Source organism: Gymnoscopelus microlampas (genome assembly GCF_963454915.1).
Source record: "Gymnoscopelus microlampas genome assembly, chromosome: 8".
In the NCBI taxonomy this organism is placed as follows: domain Eukaryota; kingdom Metazoa; phylum Chordata; class Actinopteri; order Myctophiformes; family Myctophidae; genus Gymnoscopelus; species Gymnoscopelus microlampas.
In genome coordinates, this window is record NC_139945.1 from 4,111,022 (window position 1) to 4,119,898 (window position 8,877).

At 42.3% G+C, this 8,877-nt stretch overlaps 1 pseudogene across 1 annotated transcript; it reads right to left on the reverse strand.

Moving 5' to 3' along the window:
• Positions 1–6,009: 6,009 nt before the first annotated feature.
• On the reverse strand, positions 6,010–8,502 carry LOC311050076 (microfibril-associated glycoprotein 4-like; annotated as a pseudogene). Its single transcript has 2 exons — positions 8,409–8,502; positions 6,010–6,685 (listed from the first exon to the last, which is right to left on the reverse strand). The product of its transcript is annotated as a microfibril-associated glycoprotein 4-like (transcript).
• Positions 8,503–8,877: the final 375 nt, after the last annotated feature.

The following is an 8,877-nucleotide window of genomic DNA, read 5'->3' on the forward strand; positions in this document are numbered from 1 at the left end:
AGCAAAGTGCATAAACAGCTGGAGATGGAGAGACATACCTGCGCTGATGCGCGATGAAAACACAGGCGAGCCCAACTAGGCCAGCCTGGACTGACAATACGACCAGTGTGGAGACAGACAGACAGCTAACTGTGTTTGGAGGTGCGTCGCTTTAATACTGTTGCCAATCAGCCCACTGATGAGTGGGCGGGGGATGGGTGGGAACCCACGCCCATCCTGCTACACTTACCTTGCTTACTGTAAATCCCTCTGGACTAAGAGTGTTTTGTGTTTTACACAATGTCCTATAGCAGGGGTCTTCAACGTTTTCAGGCCAAGGACCCCTTGGCTGAGAGAGAGATAAAGCAGGGACCCCCCCCATTATATAATCTTTTCATAGATTTCATAGACTTGTTTGACAGCACTGTCATCAGTGTTGGATTCATGTTAATGTGTGTTTTCAGACTTTTAACCACATAGACATACTAAGTAAACTTAACCCACGCTGTACTTGATCTGCTCTTTTTTCCCCCTACATCAAACCACTTTAGCCAAAAATAGTAGATCTACAAGTGCACAACGCCTCGCAGCGCGAGGCGTTGTGTGCTTGTAGATCTGCTATTTTGGGCTAAAGTTCTCCTTAGAATAGGGATGCTTGAAGTGGTTAATGTAAAAATCACACAACGATTTGGTGGACCCCCTGTAGTAGCTCTGAGGACCCCCTAGGGGTCCCGGACCCCCTGTTGTAGACCTCTGTCCTATAGTTATTTGTGTTTGCATCTCATGTCAAGGACCCCCAAACAGAATGTGTATTTGGCCGCTGACCCCAATATGGAAATATGTCGTGCCAGTGTGCCCCTCCCCCCATGCAAGATTTGTATTGTTAAAATGTTTCAAAATATTTTTTACTTTTTTCTCCCCAAAGTGTTTTGAAAATAGTAGATCTATAAGCTCACAATGCGTCGCATCGCCTTGTTCTCAAAGTGAGGTGAGGTCCAGGGAACCTCACTAACCACCAGCCTTAATGGGTCTGTAACTCTGAGAGAGTAGGGTAGACCGGGGACAAAAGTAACAGGGGGCAAAAGTAACACACTCAATAACTCTAATTAGAAATAAGCTAAAGGGGTGAGACTTCTTGTGCACATGCTCAGTAGGGTCCTCTCTTAGCCCCTTTCGGGACCCTGTTTACCTTTTTTGTATTTGGGAAGGCGGTATCCAGGGTCCCTTGTCGCTCAAAGCACTCTCTCTCGAAGTCGAGGGTACCACTGTCTCGTCTCGGGCTAATAACTCGTCGCTTAGAAGTTGCAGAGATTTCTCAAAGGTACCAAAAAGAGCATTACTAGCGTGCGGTTAATCTGCATTAATGCGCTCAGATCGGCGATGCCGTTTAACATTTTTTATAATTTAGTAAAACTTAAGCTCCTCTCTCACACTCTGCTCCAGTTCCCATGTCCCGCCTCCCAGCGTTGTGATTGTCATGCAAGCATGTGTGAGCTCGCCAATCAGAGGCAGTACCGTAGGACCATAGAGGTATGCATAGGACGCGCAGCTTGTCAGTCACCGCGGGGAGGCGGGACGTACCAATAGAGAAACAGCGCTTTAGTGACATAGTAAAAACATACCCTCCCCCTCATTATCATAACACAACAGGTGTGAGCATGAGGAGGAGGAGGGACTAGGACAGATGGGTGGTGCTAAGGTGGTGGAGGAGGTGCTAAGGGGAGAACCAGGTATACTTAATGAACTGGAGGCGTGTCGACATAAAAACATAATTTTAACAATTTCTGTACACTTTTTTGAAAAAACTCTTCCTCCTAGTATAACCATAATACGTGATGATTATGTTTTTTGGGGGGGGGGGGATCACTGAAAATCACGGCACCCCGTCTTTAAGTAAAAGTATCAATACTGCAATGTAGAAATACTCTGCTATAAGTAAAAGTCTGGTAATCAAAATGTACTTCAGTAAAATACAACAGTAAGTTCATACTTCATAATGTATACAAATCTTTTGAAAAATAGCAGATCCACAAGCTCACAATGTGACGCATTGTGAGCTTGCAGATTGACTATTTTCAAGTGGCCAAAATATATATAGGGCTGCAGTGGTTAATGTATGTTTTGTCATAATAATCTGAATCTGCAAAGTAACTATAGCTGTCAAATAATTGTAATGGAGTAAAAGTACAATATTTGCCTCTGAGATGTAAAGGAGTACAAGTAAAAGCATTGAAAATGGGAAATACTCCAGTACAGTAAAAAAAATCCTCAAAAGTGTACTTAAGTACAGTCAGTGGTGTGTTCTACCGTCAGATGCTGTGTACGGCGTATACCTTGAGATTTTTTCCCGTCGCCACCGTATACCTTCAAAAACTGTTCAAAACAGCGTATCTGATACGTTGATACGCATCTGATACGCTGCACCCAGGAATGGCTGCTGGCTGTGCTGGGGGGCGCAGCACAGCAAAAGTGTGGTCTGACCATCTGACTAGTCTAACTCTGAGGTGATGGCTTATCATGTGCGTGGCTATTGTTCTTGAGGTGATAATTAATGGCTACTGGCGAAGGAATTCACACATTTCAACGACCTGCCATTCACTTCATTGAATAGGTCACTGAATTGAGTACTTCATTAGTATTCAAATTGCGCGTCATAGCACAGCAAAACACAGTTTTGTCAATACAGTTTGTGTCGTCAATGCCAAGTTAATTCTGTAATAGATACAGGAAGGCTCGCTGTTAACACTGCTATTATATCTGATAAGCCTAACCATCATTTATTTATAACAATCCTTGCACTTCTATGGTAATATATATGTATTTTTTAAATGCATCCAAGGCTAAAAGCAGCTCCGAAGTGGTTGAGTTACAGGGTAATTAACATTAGAAACAGTAGAAAATCAGTACAAAGCATATTGTAGGCTACTCAGTGTTACTGTGAAACGGGGCCTGAGTGGGCCTGGCCGAGTTTGTTGCATTGAAAATGCATCTAAGCTTGGAAGTGGTTGAGTTCAGGTGATCAGACATCAGTAAGAAAAATCAGTACAAAAGAAAAATCAGTACAAAGCATATTGCGTGTTGCGCGCGTGCACATTTTTTACATTTAATTAATTATAGACGCGCGCATGCCGTGCGTGTGGGAGGCAGGGAATAATCATAGTATACCTTCAAGAAAAAACTTGAACACAACACTGAGTACAGTGCTTGAGTAAATGGACTTATAGTTACTTTACACCACTGGCTACAACCCTGGCTTAAGAAGAGAACACACACACATACATGCACGCACGCGCGCACACACACGCGCGCACACACGCACGCACGCACACACACACACACACACACACACACACACACACACACACACACACACGTGTGCACGCACGCAGGGGCGGATTAACCCTTCGTGGTGTCCTGTGCTACAACCTGTGTTGGTGTCTTTCCACGACAGTAGGGTCTGCAGCACTAATGTATGCATTAAGCCAGCCAACTGGATGCATTATCTGGAGACTGGTCATCACCAACAATAAGCACAGGGCCACTTAGATGTTAAAAAGGATACCTATATTCTGAAGAAAACCTTAAGACTGCCAGGTGGCTAAGACAGGCATCACATGTGACATGATGGAAGTCTGTTCCATATTTGAGATTTCAATAATTGGGTCGTAAAAGGACAGGGAAAACTGTTGTGCCCTTTGTCCTTTGGCTGCAGGTGCGGTGGTCTCAAAAACATAAAGGAAAACTGGCAGAAAAAGACTTGCTCACTGCATAAAAAATTAAGGAAAACTCCTCAGACAGACTTAAGAAAATATGATTTCTTAATTTTAAATGCTCATAATGTGCTCTAGTGCTCAAAGTCAGGGGTGAATTTAAAAAAGCTTAAAACGTTTTGGTCCTAGGACATAGTACTGACGAAGGTCCTAGGACCGACACGTTTGATCAGAGCAAATGCCAGCTTTACATGAGCAGGGCCATTTAGGTGCAGAGGTGAGTGAGTCATACGGTTATTATAGAGATTGCTGGCTTTTCAGGGGACAGTGTTACTTCAGGTCAGGAGGAGATCAAGTTCTACCAGTTCTACCATACCAAACCAAACATTTTTTTTTTGATGCGTATGGTAGCTTAGATAGTTGTGGTTTATTTCCCTTACGGTGATATCTTCATGAGAAATCTTCTATCATGATGAGAAGGTGTATAGCTGTGATGCAAGGCGTGCCAATGGAACGATTAGAAGAAAGATGAGTCAAAACCATGTACCTGTACGTACATGATGATGCGTGATTAGATAAGGATTAAAGGGCATGGCAGGATTGAAAGGAATGCAGTGTCACAACTAGTTTCATGCAAGGACTATAACTTTGATCAGAGGTGAGCAAACTTCTAAGCTGGAGGTCTGATGGTGATTGTGGACCCCCAGGCTGTGGATCAAGGGTTTCCACGAATTATGATTGTGGAGTGTTATTATAGTTACATTGTTATTTTTGGACACTTTGAACCACTTTCAACGGTGAAAACCTTTTTCGACCAGCTTTACTTGTTGAAAACGTTTCTGCCCTCCTTTGCTTTTGTAGCAAAAAGATCCTTCTGAACAGATCTGTTTTATTTATTGTCTCCGCCAGGCCGAAAGGCATGGCGAGAGAGTATGTTTTGCCCCCTGTCCATCTGTCCGTCCGTGCGTGTGTCCGTGCGTGTGTCCGTCATTCTGTCTGTGTACAGCTAATCTCCGGCACCGTTGGCTTGCTCGCAGCAAAACTGTGCACACACACTCCCTGGATGCCACAGCAAGAACCTCTGCCCCAAATGTTTCACATGGGCCTTTTATAGCGCCACCAGGCAGCCGATTTGTGCAAAACATATTTTTTCACAGTACTCCTACAGATTTTGTCCAAACATCACGCAAATCGGTACACAGTATCTCTATAGTCATTACACGAAACAGGTCTTTCAGATTCATATTCCATCCTGATTGGCTTAAAATGTCTTCCAAAGTTTGCGGGAGTGCTCCGTTTTGAACAAAATGCCTCAAATTATGCACACAGCATGCCATTTCCGTGAAACTTTGCACGCACATTCCCACTTTGCCGAGGAAGAAATGCCACTTGAGATTTTTCAAATCAGCCTCATGGTGGCACTATAACAGCCCGATGCGTGTTTTTACCTATAACTGCACCAATCTGTGTAAAACTTTGTATGCGCACTCCTTAGAGGTCAAGGAAAAACCTTTGCCCTGCATTTTTCACATCTGCCTTTTATAGCGCCACCAGGAGGCAGACTTATGTAAAACGTATTTATTTACATTACTCCTTCCGATTTTATCCAAATTTCACGCAAATCGGTACACAAACATGATCTCTAGAGTCATGTGATCAAGACGGATCTGTTTAATTTTCTGATTGGCTAAGATTTGAACAAAATGCCGCAATCAATCAGCGTCCGATTGCGGTCAAACTTTGCACACACATTCACACTATGTTGAGGAAAAAATGCTACCCTTTTAACATTTGCCTGTTATAGCGCCACCAGCAGGTCTAATTTAGCAGAACATTTTTTTTGAACAAAATGCCTCAAATCATGAATGCAGTGTCCGATTGCTGTGCAAGGCCTAAGAAGAAATGGCACCCTTTTCACATTGGCCTATTATAGCGCCAACAGGAGGCCACAATAACCTACCTGACCTGGCGGACAGGTCTACAATGATAATGCCTTATCATGCATTGTAAATGTGATTATAATGCATTACAGACCCGACCTTTAAGCAAAGTGATACCAAACACACATCGTCTTTGTCTTTGCATGCATATCTTTATTCATTCTGCAGGTCAGAATATGTATTTATTTAAGAGCCCTGACAGGTCACCACTGTAATAATATGTGATACGAAACAGATGTACTGTATGAGATTAGGATTAAACATAGTCCCAAAGAGAAAATAATAATAATTCAAACCATGAAATAGAGTAAATATTGCATCATGCCTTTTATACCACGGCTGGGCTTTTCAAAAACATATGCATGTGAACCTAAACATGTTTAAGGAACACGTCTGATCTTCATCGCTACAGCCTTCAGGGAGTAATAATAACCCTTCCAGTTGCCCCAGATTACACCTGTTCCATACCTTATGGTCTGTCCCCTAAGGTAAAGACCATTGGGATTACCATGAAAACAGTCGTTGTACCAAAATGCACCGTAATAATAACTTGCACAGTTCTTGCTCGACCAGTCCTGATCTTTGTCAAAGGTTGAGAATTTCGTTCCATTCTGATAGTTATGTCTCCTGCTCCTCCATTCTGGAAGCCAGCAACCTGCAGCCTGTAGCCATCAGCCTCAGAACCCACAGAGAAAGAGGAGTAAGAGGCAAACACTGTGTTTCCCTCAAAGTCCTCCATGTCCACCCTCAGCTGGTACGTTGTGTTCTTGGTGAGGAGATGCATGTTCTCCAGTCCCAGCCAGTACTCGCCTGATGCGTCTCCAAACCCGGCCTTGTACTGAGCCCAGGGTCTGTAGAAGTTCACGGTGCCGTCCACTCTTCTCTGGATGACCGTCCACTTCCCTCCATCCGTGCCAATGTCACAGTAGACCTTGGTAGTTGTAGCATTGGGGTAGATGGTGTACACACCACTCTGTGTGGAGACGTTGTAGATTTCGTCACAGTCCAGAACCAGGTCGAGACCACAAGCAGCAGAGTGGACAGCCAGCAACAGAACTGCAACAACAAGTCTCTCACACACACACACACACACACACACACACACACACACACACACACACACACACACACACACACACACACACACACACACACACACACACACACACACACACACACACACACAAACATGCACATTTTTTATAAATGATGTATTTATTATTTATTTAATACTTAATATGTTGCTGTTTTGCTATTAGTTGTTATAGTAAAAAGGTTAATATGAGCGATGCAAAAACGTAATCCATTAATTAATGTCCCCAGCTAGCTAGTAGGGTAACGACAAGTAGCCAGTGATTAACTATTGACTTCCTGCAGTGGCTTTTCAAAGTAAGACTCACTGAATAGTACAAAGCGTGTACTATGGCTACTCAACAGGTTTTCATTTGAAGTTCAAACTTTCTCTTACTTAAAATCGGCAAAGAAAAATAAAACACATTCCATTCGTATCCATTCAATAATAAATAAATAAATGCATTTGCGCAACAAAATGATTGATAGTAAGGAACCAAATGCACCCTTGCATTGCCTACATATCTGTCACTCAGAGTGTACAAATGGAACCAAATGGACCCATAGTGTCCATTTGGTTCCATTTAGTTCCAACTAATATAAAAATGGACCCATTTGGTCCAACTTAAACCTACGTATGTGCATTGGCTATTCAAAAATAGCAGATCGCAATGCAACACGCTGTGAGCTTGTAGATCTGCTATTTTCGAATAGCCACTGATTTTGATACTAAACTCATTTTGCTGTGGACCCTCTGGAACCCCCTCAAGGAACCCTGGGGGTCCCCAGACCCCAGTTTGACAACCACTGCTCAAGAGCATTTTATAAACAACTGGGAAGGGCCATGGGCCGTCCTTTCATGATGAGGAGGAGGGACTAGGACAGGTGGGTAACATCATTTTTAACACTTTTTGTACACTTTCTTGAAAAAAAAAAAAAAAAATTCTGATGATCATGTTTTAGGGGGGATCACTTAAAATCACACGGTACCCCGTCTTTAAATTACTTCCTTGGGATTTGTTATTGGTTATCTCTCAACTGACATAATAGTACATACTGTAATAGTCCAGTCATCTACTTGTAATAAAGACACAAATTTACGCTGTAAAAACATTCAGATCTGACTCTAAATGTAAAGCCACTGCTTTGGTCTTATAACACTTATACACTTATAACATCCTAAATGACTGTACAGAAGAACAATTAAAAACATCTCAGTAAAAGGCAGCGGCAAACATAAATGTTTTTAGCTGTTATGTAAAAGAACTGAGAGTTCAGAGTCATCTTTATCGTCACATCACAGGTTCACAGGAGGAAAGATGTGAAGAAGAAGTGGGTGAAATTAGTTTTTGATGATCAAGTGTTCACTCTTTTTTCTCTATTCTTTGTTTTTTCTGCTGCCAACATGAAATGAAATATATGGCCCTCTCCCACTCTCAGAGACTCAGAGACTGTAAGCTTCCAAAAAAAGAATCGAATGCTCAAAAAGTGTACTTCTTGCAACGTTACATGTTACGTTGCCAGGTTCTACAGACAGAGGACATTGATGACTTATAGACATGTTACGTTGCCAGGTTCTACAGACAGAGGACATTGATGACTTATAGACATGTTATGTTGCCAGATTGTACAGACAGTGGACATTGAGGATGAATCTTTTTTTTTTATCAGGTTTAACATTTAATAACTAAACGTAAAGTTATAATACCTGCATTGTGTCTCTTGACCTCCTCCATTTCACTCTCAGTGGTGTTGAGCCTCATTTCTAGGGTGTTCAGCTGAGCAAGGAGGGCTGAAATCATCCCTGCATTAGCATTACATCATTAATAGTGTTTATATTCTGCAAGGCTGTAATCACATGAATGTAATTACATTCATTTAAATAATATTATTTTATTTAGTAAACATAAATGGAGCAAAATGTGAGATGAATTCTGTGTCTTCAGTGCTGACATATCATTCTGTAATGCTCAACTCATTACTGTTTGCCTGTAATTGCCCTTGCAAATTATGCCAGGGCATAGTTCTTACTAGCCTGGGATCCAGCCTGATTCGCTACGTTCGGCGGACTTTTTTCTCTCTCTCCGCTTATCAGCCTGGAATGCACCCCATTGACTCGTTTTGCAGAACTACACTGGAACTACATATGTTACGTTAGGCAACGTCGTTGCTGATTG